Here is a 15,179-nt window from a genome sequence, read left to right as displayed (position 1 = left end):
TTCTTAGCAACAAAAAGCTAGAAATTAACTTAATTGCTGAACTGCACCTAAAATCAGCTGCTTTAAACATTACAATTTGGATTTTAGTCTCATCAAAATTCCAAATATGTTAAAATTCTAATTTGCAAATGTGCTAAATTAACACTTTGAAACCACAATATTTAACCTGTTGGCTAATCTGATGTCAAGTAAAAACAAGTCAAACAACATGGAAATCATATACTGTACAAAAAGCCATAGCAACTTACCTAAAAATCTTTAGTATGGGGGTGCCATGAGGAATTCTGAAGTTTGGTTTCATTACAAGCCCTATTATGTCTTTCCTCATCCTAATAACTCATAATCTGGATAAAGAGGAAGCTTTTTGATTTAGGAGTTTGTTGACATTTTCTTTGCTTTAGAAACATAATTTTGCAAATCCTTGTAGGTTTATGTGAGCAGCAGATTTGCATCTGAAAGCAAATTGGCTTCATTTGGTAATGCACGCAGACATGGTGCAGCCCCCACTGCGCGACCAAAACTATCTTTGAGAGATGCATCCTATTCTGAGCGGTTATTTGTAAGACTGGTCAGAAAACTAGTTAAAATACACCCCACCCCCCCTAATTTCTCTCCTCCCAAGTGTAATCTGACTTCATACCAAGAGGCAAGATGCTTCTTTTTTGGGGGGGTGAGGGTGGGGGGAACAAAAAGAAAAACCACAACAAAACACAACCGTGCAATGTAGAGTTGGCCAGTGGCAATACTGCCATCAGTGAAAGATCACCTTCTCACATCAAAAAGGAATACAAAAAAAGTCATGGAGCACTAGCCAAAAATGTTACTTTAAAGACACTGTTTATTACTGCTATTTCTGTGTAATATTAATATATCTTAAAGGAAGCAAGCCAGACAGAAACTCAACTTAAGGCTTTTGACAAACTTTTCTCAAAACCGCCCCGAAAAGATTTCTATAAAAGGCAGTGAGAGGTGAGAAGTGAAATATTGCCATGGATTAGAAAGTAATTTGCACTGATCAAGTTCAGAGAAATATCAGAGAAACCTAGTAAATAGATAAATTGACTACCTGACAGTGGTGACAGCCAATATTGACAAATGTAAGGCACAGCAAAAGCCATTTGAATTCATACACAGAATAATCTGTAACCACACACCTTATACTGAATTTCCCGTGTTTAAAAAAAAAAATAATCTATGCAATACACAATCAACAGTGGTGCTAAAAACCTTTTGTACAGAAAAAAATCGCTACTCCTTTCTGTGCGGTTTCAACTTTGCATTTGCAAATAGCTGGCATGCCCAGTACCAGTACGCTACAGATAGGCTGTAAAGGAATGGTACAGAAAACGCTGAGAATAAAGAGATTCTACAAACTGATATGTCACCAGTGCTTAAAACCCTGTAGAGCTTCCTAATCACGGGATCTTAATGTAGATTTAGCAGCTACTCAACACACTAAAATAGGCTTAATAATTTACTAACATCAAGATCGCTGGCTCTGTGTCCTTCAAGATCCTCATGTGAGCGGGGGCTAAGAAATAACCTCTATTTTGTAATTTTCCAAGGGCCACTGCTGGCTGTGCAGCTCTTCTTTGCTGACCCACGTGCCTGTGAAGGAAGAGAAACAGCGAAGGCGTCATTTGTTCTTAACGTGAACATGGAATTGGATTATTGGTGTGTGCAATTGATGACCATTAAAAAAACCGTGCAGGCAAATTTGGGGAAGTACAGAAACAGCACGACAAATGCTCTTCCTAACTGCCTGAAATGAAGGGTGCATTTCACTCAAAGACCAAGAAAAACTAATTATCACCAAATACTTTAGCAAGAAAATCTTTAACAACTACAAGAGACATTTCGTTAACCAAAACTTGGTTTTAGCATTTTGTAGTTTTTAAGGTGGAGGTGGCAAGGCAGGCAATTCAAATAATCTCAGAAAATTGTTTTCCTATTCAGTTAGGCTACATAATAATGGTAATGAAATATATAAACAAGAGGTAAGGAAAATATAAACATTTACCTTACTGGTTAGAAGCAGGTAGGATCCCAGTGCTCTGGAAATGTACCAAATAACATCTTTATATAGCCAACCATATTTTCATAGGAAATCTTTTTAGTTTAACGTTCTGGAAGTAAAACACGCAGCAAAAAGAAGGTCTAATACAAATGCAGATGTCACCGCCATCTAGCCTTATTCAAACAAACAGCTTCTCGCACATGTGGCATCGCTTTGGACACACACGTGCACACAACTGTGCACAGAATCAGGCTCGTGGAAAGGAAATTGGAGTTAAAAAAGAAAAATCTCTGTAACCTATCAGACTGCCACTACAGAAAAGACAATATCCACAACTTGTTGCCTTTCTGATCTTGTTCTTTCTTCTAATATCTAACTAAATGTTTTCCAGCTTTTATTTATAGGGTTCTATGAGACTGAATATTTCACTATCAAAGTTAGCGATTCCAACAGGAAATTGTTTTCTGGGGAAATTATTTTTATTTCAAATTTTAATCATTTTTCATTAAGCATCCTTAAATAGTAAGCTTACTATACACAGAATTTACACATTTAGAAGAAAATTAATAAAGTTTCCAGTTTCATAACTTATACTGAACTTGTATAAGAGGACCTGTTAATAGAAAGTATCTCTTGTGCTATAGCTGCTTGTCTGTTTTTCAACAAATTTTGGACTATTCCTTATTACATTATGGCATTGGAACACTGACAAGAGAAATTGCTTTTTGAGTAAAATACAACAGAAGACCTCTGCTTCTAAATACTTTTAATTAGTTTCTAACGTAACGGTGCCGATAACGAAAGGATGCTTCCTTAGCCTAAAAGCCTCTCCCCCAAAAATTTTCAGCAGAAAGAAAGTTGCAAAGCCTGGAGCCCTTGCTGAGCTGGGGACCAGCCTGGGTTTCCCTTCGGATTGACATGATTCATGATCAGGAGGGCTGGAGAGGCACCAGCCTTCCTCCCGCAGCCCTCACCCTGCTCCGATGGGATGCAAAGGGAGAAAATACCCCCATCACAAAACATGACACCAAACTAATGGTTACAAATGTGTTTTCAAGAAGGAGGAGGGGGGGGGGGAAAGGGCTTTAGAAAAGCTTCTATTCTACTGTATGGGAGAGCTTTTGTCTTTTTAAAGCAGCTTTTTTTTTAATCATCTCTAAAAACACCCCTGTTCAAGACTACATTTAGAAACGCTGGCTAGAATAGCATAATTCATTTCTTATGCCAAAATCAACAGCAGCATTTTGCAAGCGGCGGCCAAATAAAACAAGGCAAGGATTAAATCAATTTAACACCTTCTAGGGTTTCTACCAAATGCTCCTAGAGAGAAGCGTGGTTTTGTTTTCCTGACTGTCTGCTCCCTTCAGTCTCTTTTTAATTTCACCCTGTGTCTTCTTCGCTTGCGAATACTCGGCGTCGTGAGCACAGCCGGGCAGACACGAGACAACAAAGCACACCCACAGAAACAGGGAGCTGGATCCTCACAGAGAGCAGAATTGTGCCTGGGCTGGTGCGGAACGCCGGCCAAGGGAACTGCTGTGCAAGGGTTGAGCAGGATGAGGGTGCCGGCACCGTGCACCCCACGTCCCAGCTCGACGCATGATGTAGGTGGCCGAGGGTGGCACTAGGGCCAAGCTTCTCCTTCCAACCTCCGGTTACTTTTGCCGTGGGTAGAAATGGAAGGGAAGGTTGCTGCTTTGCAGTAGCTCCACCAGCTTACAAGAACATATTGACCTTGTCTATCAGCCCCAGAGCCTGCCTGTGCTGGGACTGCAGCTATTTTTCTTAGACCCACGTTTCGATGACCGACATCTGCTGATTCAACACCAAAAGGCTTTCACCCTATTGAACAGCCATCTAATTCAACTAAGACACTGCTTTCACATGCCACAAACACGGGGACAATCAGAGATGGGCTGTAATGGCAGAGCACAGCAGTTTACTTCTTTTCACTTGACGCCAAAAGTAAAATTAGCCAGAATTCAGACCCAAAAATATGTGCAGTACCCATAGTTTTCTTTAAATTCCCAGCTATACTAACGTCATTTTCCTTTCCCAAATCATGAAATTTCCCAATATTGTCTCAGACTAGATGCCTGGCTCTGTAAAAGTGGCTCCGTGCTGATCCAGCAGCACACGGAGCATTTCAGTGAGAGCAGAGCCCACCTGAGGATGTACCTCTGCTTTTAGCAAGGTCTGGACCACACCGTCTCTTAAGGTCTCTTATAAACTAAATCATTCTGTGATTTGATACCAGCCCAACACCAGGAATTGGTGTCAACCTTTTTCCTTTACGCTTACTCAATGGAAAGACCACCAATACACAACATATTCCTGGAAATTAGCACCTGGGCACCTGACAACTGAAACGCCTGCTGTTATACACTTTTACCTAGCTCTTGCCTCACGTTTACTTCCAGAGGAGATTTGATAAGGCTTCCACTTCTGTTTAAAGCTGTCTTGGTTAAGGTTAAGATATCTTTCTGCACAGGGGAGTTGTCCCTGTGAAGTTAGTTGGAAGGGTTTCACCGGTAGTCTGTGACTTTCCAAGACATTAAGAAACAAGCCTTCAGCAGGAACGCACAGAGAGCATCACCCTGCAGTCAGCGGAGATGGAGCAATTACAGAAGCTGGTGAGCTGAAATAGGAGCCAACACGCAAAAACAGCTTATTAAAACTGTTACAGTAGTGGGGAATCACTCCAGCCTGAAGACACAGCTCATCTGCTTTCCTTGTTTATGTCCTCAGTAGAGAGGCACGCTAAGGAACATTGACTTAGATCCCCTGAACCCAAGACGAAGCTCTCAAGGAAGAGGTTTTGGTGAATCATAGTTGGTTATACACCGAGTGACTAGCAGATTGGGGCACGAGAAAAGGTTTTCCTCCTTTCTTCCTAGCTAGATGAAACCTCCCTCAAGGCATAAGTCTCTGCTTGAAAAGGAATGCTACATGCAAGCCCGTGCTCCAGGTAGTGCATTCGCAATGAGATGTAAAGTGACATCCATCTTGATTTAATGCCACTCAAGAGCCATCGGGATTCTGAGCAGCACTTGGATACAATCCAAAGGCGATGATTGTGCATTGCAGGCTTCAGAAACATGTCCCAAGACCACAGCTCTCTCCTTTCCGCCAGTAAGTAAAATATATCCCAGAGGCTTCTTTTGTTATACAGCAATCAGGGTCTCCAAACCCATTTGCTGGCTGCAGCACATCTCATTTCCCAGTTTCTTTCTCTTCCACCATGCTCACTGTTTCTATTCAGTCCTAACAGCTGCATCTCAGTCAAAAATCAAACTTTCTGCAGACAAGCTAGGCTTCAGAGGTGAGAAGAAGGCATAAGAAATACCAAAGACAAAAGACAACCAAGTCTTTTGCTCCTGCCTTAGTGTGAACATGGCAAATCAGATCCGAGCGCTGCCTGTCACGCTTCCCTACGCTTCTTTCCACAAGTAATATTTGGATTAAACCAAGTCATATACATCTTCCCATTATTTTCCTTCTTTCAAGCTTTTAGTCTGGCTCTGGGAAAAAAAAAAAAAAGGGGGGTGGGGGGGGTGGGGTCTGACACTTTCAACCAGATGGACTTGGCCATGGAGTAGAACAACTGGACTCTGAATTTTTTATGCTGCAAATGTATCTCATAACGGAGTAAGCGTAAGGGAAGAGAGGCACAGGTTTGTGTGCATCTGTGTGCGTGGGTACACATGAACTTTCCTCTCATCTTAGTTTTAAACTGCTAGAGAAAATCTTCAAAATGGGCAACAGTCGCAATGCAATCAGACAGACAGACTGTCTGCAGCAAAACGATTTAATTCGGTCCTGTTGCCCCTTCTGAAAAATGATGTCGACAGAAGATAAGGAGACAGAGAGTTTAAAATTGTTCTATCAGTACCAGTTGCCTGTTAGGAAGCTTATTCGAGGCAATTCAAAATTGTTCAGTTTTTTTACAAGGCAATTGCCCATCAGGAAGACTTTTTGTAACTGAAGTAAAGGCTAAAATGGTTTACATAGCAAGAAGAGGTACCGTGGATTTGTACATCTTCTGTACCATAGACTCTCGTGTGCATATTTCCCTTACCTTGTTTTGCTCTTTCTTCTGTTTGCTGCTGAAGCTTTTTCTTCCTGAGAGTCTGTTCATTAGTCGAAAATAACAAGAGCTTTTTCATTTTTATTTTCCAAGGCAGGCAATTCAAATAATCTCAGAAAATTGTTTCCCTATTCAGTTAGGCTACATAATAATGCAAGACCAAACCTTGTCATTTAGTAATGAGCTGAGATGGATTTACTAGGGGAAGACTAAGAGATTGATATGGCTCTAGCTCATCCTCTTCAACGCCACACCGACCGGCATGTGCTTTGCATAGAGACTGCCATCAGCCAAGGACAGGAGCACCTCAGTAGGGACCACTGGGTTAAGAACTCCTTCCTCATTACTAAATGCAATCATTCCTTTCTAACCCATACCTTACGGTGGTCATTTTATTGTTTTGATATTATTTATACATCCATGTTTGCTCATGGTAAAGAAAGTAGACCCGAGATAATCAGTGTATTATTCTGTATATACTGGTATATTAGCATACAAAGCAATGGCATTTGGAAGTGCCTGAGCCTGGCCAGCCTGGGTCTCTAACTCTGGGGTACATCTCAGCAGCTGAAGGAGAGCTCTGAATAACACCCGCCAGCAGAGCCCCGAGGAGCTTTCTCCCCATCAGGAACTGCCCAAACAAAAGGGGTGAAGCCAAAAGCCGGGAATGGCCTTGCACCCTCCATCCTTTCGCATCTGTTTATTTTCTGTTACTGTTTTCTCTCTCCACTTCTCTGTCCAGTACCCTTTCTGAGAAACTTCACCTCGAAGCTTTGGGGGGCTCACCAAAAAAAAATGCATTATTTTGTTAAAAGTAGAGTTGGAAAGAGCAACGCCAAAGTAATTAATTCCTGATATTAGCAGATGTCATTTCCATCTGCAGGTCTTTTACCTGAGCTCCTCCATCAAGTTCTTAGTAGCTGGTAACATCCAGACCCCAAACATCACCAGCACCATTTTGCCAGCTGAAGGCAACGCGTCTCTCTTCAGCAAGGACGGGATAGAGACTTCTTTCTTTCAAGTCCCATTTTGCACCTGTGCCTTAAATGGAACATGAACTGACAGGGAGCAAGGTAACACAGACAGCAGGCGTTTGCCCTGGGCCTGTTTGCTCGTGGGCGAACGGCAAAGGAGAAAACAGAGGGCTGCACTACGAGACGCGCTGCGAGAACCACTGCGGGTCCCTCCCCCGTGTCCCTGGCAGGGCACCCGAGGGGGCTGGATCCTGCCAACACATTCACACGCTGCTGTGATCACGGATGTTTCCACACTGACTCACAGAAAGACACAAAAATGTTCTTGTGTACCAGCTCTTCCTCCAGAAAATTTGCTTCTCAAAGTTAACCAATTCAAGGAAAACCCTCGCAAGCCAATTTCATCCACACAAAGACAGACCACCAGGCATGACACCGTCTCTGCTGCCTCACGAAAAATGGCATAGCAATGTTTTTTGCACAGAAATGACTGACTTCTGCAGAACACGTTATGTTAAGGACCAGCTAACCCCACTGGTAAAAAGGCAAAGATCTGTGCTGTCCCGTCGAACTAAGGCTGAGCATCTTCAACTTTAATGGGGCAGGATTTGTGCTTGAAAAGGATAACAACTATTAAGTAAAAGATAAATGTTTATCAGCCAGAGTAATTTCTGTTGATGCTCGTGAGCCATTCAAGACTATACAGCCTACCCGGATATATTTTGTAATTAAATTTTCTATATCAGTTCTTACCATAAAGTAAAATTGTTCTTTAAAGATTTATTTTATAAAGTTAGTCCACAAAAACTGAATAAGGCATGAGATGCTGGCGAGGCCATTCCGATTCAGACCTGTTACAGACCTATAACTCACTTAATGCATAGATCATAGACATCAGTTATGAGTTTGATCGATGTATGTTTGGAATATCAGTGGGTAGACAACCATGAAAGACATCATACACACTGTCCCACGTGGACAGGTTCTTAATAAAGGGGGGGATCCCAGGCGTATTTTGTTACCGTGAATGACACAGGTGAGAAACATAAACTTCAAGGTTTCCTTATCTGTCAGTAGTCTCCTATTCACGAAACAAGAATTGTGGTCCCACACACAGATTTGCTTTTACGGACTGACCTCATGGCAACAGTTGTCTAAGTGCAATGTTTTTCTGGTCAGTACAGCAACACCGAGCCAGAGAACAACTATTCAAGAAAGCTTAGGAATACGGGCCAGCCCCTCCCTGATTTAGGGCAGCCCTGTGTCCGTCTCCCTGCTCAGAGCTGCACTAGAGCCACTTTACCCACCCACAGAGCAGCGCGCAGAAGTGACATCAGCCCTCGGTCACCACTCCTCACGCCTGGATTTAAGGCAGCAAGCACAACGTTCTCTTCACCTCCTCATCCCTGAAGTCCTTAAGCAATTCTCTTCTCTGCCAAAAGGCTGAGTGCTGAAGGCTGTTTTATGACTGAGCATAAAGCAATGCCAGAATGAGGAAAGTGCAAAGGTGGCTCTCGTAGACTCGTGGAAACAAACATTATTAGATCACCAAGTCTGCCCTTCTTCAGAAGACAACACGGAATTTTATACGGCAAACCCTTCATCAAGCCTAATAATTTGTGTCCCTCTTGCAGCAATAAACTGAAGGCAGATCCATCCAAGTTTGTAGGGTGAGCCTGGTTGGCTATTGGAGCATATGACAAAAAGATGTGGTGGATTCCCTGGCTCTCAGCATTTTAAATCATGTCTGAACGTCTCTGACAGACTGGCGTTAGCCAAACGCAAGTCATTTGGCTTAATTCAAAACAGGGTGAAGTTCCCCATAGCCTATATTACACAGGCTGACCTAATCGACAAGATAACCTCCCTGTACTGCACCCTACTCTGCAAATACCACCAGCTTATCGTATGACAGAGGCTGCCACAAACTAGTGCAACATTACTGCTCAAGGCATGAACGTGGAACAGCCCAGGGTCCGATCCTGCATCTCACAAGGTCAATGGGCGTTTTTTTCATTGAATTCAATGCGAGCAGAAATGACGCTAAGATTTTTCCAGTTCAGATGTCAGCTATTAATTTGGATGATGGTTATTTGATTCCAAGGAAGGTCAGTGGAATCAAGTTAAAAAGACAGAGATATATTCATATATCCTTAAACTGGGAGACACCACAATTCACTGATAACCTAAATTAGATTGAGCTAGTGCTATCTCTAATTAGGATCTTTCACTATGAACAAGGAAAGAGGACAAAGTGAATTAGCAAAGGAAACAGTACATACATTGGCTCAAAACAATAACCAGAAATGTTAGCTTCCATGTCAAGATGCCACGCACAAAGAAAAAAATGTTTCAAAAATTATTTTACTACGGAAAATCTGAAACTATTCAGAATTAGAGAGACTCACTAGAAATGTTGGTGATATTTATTAACTAATTAGCTAAATGACCTTTGCGTCATTTTTATACACAGTTTTCTTTCATAAATATTTCATGAATTACATGTAATTATTAGTAACATCAACTTTAGTGAATTAATTACTGCCAATTCCTATTAATAAAATGCATCTTGTAATAAATAATGTTAGTTTATTACAGAGTATTGGTCTCGGAGGTATTCACATCTGTCAGTTGCCTTCTACTTCAGGCTAAAAGAAAGGTAATCAAATAACTGTAATTATTGTACTAAATATATCACCGTTTGTTTAAAATGTCAATGGGAATGGATAAAGGCATTTGTAACAATCTGAACCGAGTATCCTAATCCGCAGCGGCGTAAGTGCGTATGACAGAGACCCACATTACCATCAGGATACCGGCTGACGTCTGGGGCTAACAGACAGAAATGTCAACAAATGGTTATTTCTCTGATTTACTAACAGGGGGGGTTTGCCTATAGGCCATTGGCTTAGGGCTACTCTAATAAAGTAACAGTGAAGTTCATTTGATGGCTCCTAATTAGCCCTCGTGAAAGGGGTGTTGGAGTTAGTCCAGTCCTGGTAGGCAGGTTTCCACCTACTGACGGATGCTACCGTGACTGGTAGCATCCGAGGCTGTTGGACCACGGACTACAGGAGAAGAAAAACCACCAAAGTCCACCTTCCTCCTGCCTTACAGACAACTACCAGGTTTTGGCCAAGCCTGCACGCAACCCGTGACTTTCCAGGCTAAGGCCAGGCTGAAAGGCTCACCTCGAGCAGTGCTACTGCTGCTTCTTTGTGCTGCCCTGGAGGGTGGACCCTTCTCCAAACAGCTGCTCATAGTCTCACATCTGGCAGGCACGAAGAGCAACCATCCTGGCAGTCTGCTCGGGTGCAGCATGGAGCCAAAAAGCAAAACCAGGGAGTTTTGTCTATTTATCACCATTTCCACACAAGAACCATAAATAATTCCCCAGTACTATACTGTTCAAAACTGCTCATCTTACATATCTGAATGCTTAAATACTGGCAAAGCAAGACAAGCTTAATTTGGTGACGTCTGTCAACATTTAAGCCCTGGAATAAACCACAAATTGCCACGATTTTTCAGGGGTTTATAGTGAAGCCTCCCAAAACAGTATTATCTAAAAAGGACGTATGAGCATAAGAACACTCCTTTCTAAAATGAATGAGAATTCCTTTCTAAAAAGGAAATATGAGCAGTTGGTATAGACTGGGTTTCCTATTCTGCATTTCCGCCCTCTTTTACTTTTTTCTTTCATTGCATACAGGAATTCCTGGAGCAAAATAAAAAGGAAGACTAAGACGGAGATGAAAATGGAAAATCCAAACATTGTACCTCAGGAAAAATGGTATTTGAAAAATAGCAAATCAGGTAGCGATAAGCCCAGCCTCTTGTATGAGCCTAACTTATCTTTGCTCCTTTTCTGCTCCCCAGCTGCATTACAGTGGTTGCACACACACCCTACACCCTGCTGCCATGTGGTTACTGTGATTTATGCTTTCATCCGCAGTCAGCTACACGATGAAGCTGTTCTAATTCCTATGCTATAATCCTTCAGACTTCTACTGGTAGGAAATACTAAACAGAGAAAACTGCAAAGACAACAGCAGAACTTGCAAATTCTCTGGGTTTGGCTTCTGGTGCAGGGATATCTGCAATGCCAGCATTTCCGTGGCAAACCTGGCTTTGTCCCCGGAGTCTAGAGCTTCACAGGAGTCTCTGCCAAAACCGTATCATTTGGTTTTACTCTCCCCACGGGCTGCTCATTATTCTGGCCAAATCCTGTGATATTTCAGAAGAGGAAGAGATAATTACTGCTTGGACAGGAAAGCCTGCTGTCTCAGGATCTTCTTTCCTCCCTTTTGCTGAAAGAGACTGTGCTTGGGCTGTGGCACCCTGCTCCCCGCCGGAGCACCCAGCCTGCCCCATCTCCAGCCCTGCTCCAGCTGGGAAGCAGGCAGGCGTCAGCCGACCTGCCTGCAGCTGGTTTGCAGGCAGCAACTGCAGGCAGCACAGCTGATGGCTGCTTTGCCATGGGGGCATCCTGGCCTTTGCTCTCAGGCTCCTGTCAGCTGCCTGCAGCTGGGCATCAAAATCACGTGCTTGGGAGTCCTCTTTTCCCAGAAAATGACTGATGTACTCAAATGCCTGGGACTCCAGACCCATCTCTTGTGGCATAGGGATGGGCCTGGCTTAGCTCTGTTTGGGTATCAGCTCCTTTGTCAGAGACAAGCCAAGAATGTCCAAGTGGACTAGGGCCACCTAAGAAAGCTTTTAATGGGAATGACCTGGTGATAGGCTCCGGAGATCTTCCGGAGCCTGAGAAAAACTGGCAGACAGGTACTCTTGCTCCAGGGTCAACACATCAGGCAAAATAGGGAGTGCCTGCAGATTTCCAGCAGTGTGAAACGGTAGCAAAATAAGCCTAATTATTTTTACTTATTTAAATATGAAAGTGAATCAGTTGTGGTGATGATCATTACCTCCTGCATCATACCTGCTACCTCAAAACAGTTCTGCACCCCAACAGTTATGGCAGCATCCTAGAAAGAAGCTGGAATTCCTTCTAGCAGAGTTCACGGCTGAAGGTGGGTCACCACAGCTCCGACGAGCACCCTCTCCGCTAGAAGCTTTTTGTTGTTGTTGTTTTAAGAGAAAATTGCATATATTAGGCAGGCTTTGAAGTTACTACCAGACTGTAACAACTGGAAGACACGAGCAGAACATCATAGTTGGTTTTAAAGATGAGGGAAGTCCTGACCTGCTCAGCTCTATTAAGGAGCTTTGGCTTTCAGAAACTTAGAGAAACATAAGAAGAAGCAAAGCACTGATCAGATTTAGGTATGTCCCAAAGTATTGCAGCAGTTGAGAGAGTGGTTACATTCCTCATAAATACCACTTAACACAAGTGCATTAATAAAAGAGAAGGCACTTTCTCAGAGCATTACTTCTGGGACTGACTGCTTAGAATGAGAGTAATTCCTATCACCAGCATTATCTGGTTTGAGTGTAAATTCTTCTGGATGGGTGCTGCCTCAGTGGGTTTCTATAGCTCTCCTGATAATGGAGCACAGATCTTCACCGCGACTTCCCAAACGCTGTTGTTGCAAAAGCAACAGGAGATGGATAACACCTGTAAAGTCTGATGTTGTATTTTGAAATGTATCTCATTGAACCTCTGTATTATAAGGATGGGGTTGCCTCATTTGTTTAAATGCAATAAACATTTAATGAATGCATGTCCTGCCTTCCTAATAATATTGAGGAAAAGTTTTCACTCAGAGTTGATGCCCATAAAGTATAACCACCAGGTAGCAGGTTCCCCTTCTTAGCAGGTCTGAGTATTTGCTTTGAGTTGCAGCAGACTGGAGGTAACCAGTCATAGCCAGACAGCTTTAAATCATGTAACATGAACGTACCAAGCTTGTTTCTTTTCCCTGTCAACCTCACCAGGGCAATATCTTAATGCTCAAATTTCATTCATTCCCTATTCTTTGATGTAGTCTTCCTCTAGATATATATACTGAGTTGCAGACAGGAAAAAGAGATTTTACCACCGCGTGGTAAAGAATTTTTTCAGGAGCTTCTTTAATTTCCCCGCACATTGTAGAATAGTACACTGCAAAATTGAGAGGCACATTTCTGAAAGTTTGAAGGAAAGAACTAGGAAGAAAATGGAGAAAATCTAGCTTAACGACTCTTTCAATTTTGAAAATTGCAATTTGACAGCAACCCTGTGGGCTGGGAAATAAACGTTCATGCCTTTGCCTCTATAGTCATTTGATTGATGTCAAATTGCTTAAGATGAAATAAAGAGTGAGATGCAGTCATATTTTTCCAGCTTCTTTCTATAGAATTGGGGTCACAGTATTTGGGATCAAAAAGTTATTTATGACATTTATTTTCTACCGCTGATTGCACTTTAGCCTCTCAAATTCTTGGTTTTATCATGAAGATGTACCTTTATATTTAGAACTTTGCAGCACCATGGTTTCTTAGACAGAAAAAGTACACTTCTGATACAGGAGCCCACCATTTCCAAGACTTAATCCTTTGATCTGTACAGATTCTGATCCTGACTCTACAAGACCCTTAAATGAACACATTTTAAAGCATGTATATAGTTTCATTGACTTCAAAGGGTATAAATGCAACATATTCACCTATAGGAGTATGTATCTTCATATCAATAAAGGTTCTTCCGTGGCTGCCTCTTACCAATACGCTCATGCTGTTGCCAGGATGAGCAGGGCAAGTCTTCCCAACTGACAGAAAAAAAATCTCTTCCAAAGAGAGAGAGCAAGTGAGAAATCACACAAGACTTCGGTAACAAACATCGCCTTCTCCCGTTCCCTCCCCAGCCACCCCTGCTAGACAATACAGTTTTCCCCTGTACAACTGGATTTTGGGTTGATTTTACTGCCTCCTGCAAGGTTGGCGCACAGAGTAGACGTGTCTTGCACATATGGCCAGGAGTAACGTTTGTTGCAAAGGTATTAGAAAGTTTTAACAATGCTGGGTCTGGCTGCTATACAATAATTTCAGGGCTTTGCAGAGGAGATGGCTGTCATTAACACCATTATTGATGGAGACTGACGTGGAGAAGGTAAAGTGACTTGCCCAAAGCCCACCTGCAAACCAGATACACCCAGAACCCAGGTTTTGCTCATTGCCAGGTATCAAAAGCTGTAAGTCATATCTCAAGCCACAGCAGAGAAAAATAAAAAATTCCTTAGCAGGTATGACAAATAGACCTTACCCTTCATATAAGTTTCTTGCACAAACAGGTGTTATTTTACAACACTCCAAAAACTGGAAATAGGGGCTTCCTCATTTAGACTAAAAACCTTGCTTTTAGATAGTTAAAGGTAGGTGAGATAAATCCATCTCTAGATTTTCTACCAGAATTAAGACAACTAAATGTTTTTTAAAATGGCAATTCAATTCCTAATGCAGAAATCGCCCTTATACAATTTTATTCTCAAATGCTACTCCGTTCATAATTTTTACAGCATTTTGAATTTAAAAAACAAAAAAGCAGACAAGAATCACCTTATCGGAATAACAGGAAGAAAATTACACTGACAAAAGATAGGAAATTCAGAGTAATTAAAATTACTGTTGATTCTATTTTTACTGAAATGCTACATTATTGTTGTTAACTTTATGTATCCTACAGCTTTTCATTCATTCCAGTACCCCAAATGTTATTCAAATGTAAGAAATTTAAGAAAGAACAGCCATCCAGAATTGAAAACAAAAGGCCCCCAGCATTTAATATTACAACATGCATAAAAATAAATTTAATTAGTCACCAAGGGAAGGGGGGGCGGGGGGGGGGAGTGTTACTAAAACTTCATAAAGATAATTACCTGATATAAAGAGCAACTAACAAGACCATTCTGCATTGGATATTATCCAGAAAAAAAATCAAACCTATGTTGCTGCTTCAATACCATCTAATACTAGGAATTGGCAGAAAAACATCTATTCTATGAATAATAGCTCAACAGTCCCAAAGGACTTCAATACATGAATAAGAAAAAAAAAATCTCAAGCCTTTCCAAAATGGTGCTAATGCTCCACTGAAACTTAATTTTATAATTTACTGGCAGTCAAGATGGCAGGAAATAAAATAATTTGCTATATATTCTGC

Source organism: Accipiter gentilis, chromosome 9 (assembly GCF_929443795.1).
Source record: "Accipiter gentilis chromosome 9, bAccGen1.1, whole genome shotgun sequence".
In the NCBI taxonomy this organism is placed as follows: domain Eukaryota; kingdom Metazoa; phylum Chordata; class Aves; order Accipitriformes; family Accipitridae; genus Astur; species Astur gentilis.
The sequence above is the reverse complement of the archived record's forward strand: the minus strand, read 5'-3'. Positions refer to the sequence as shown.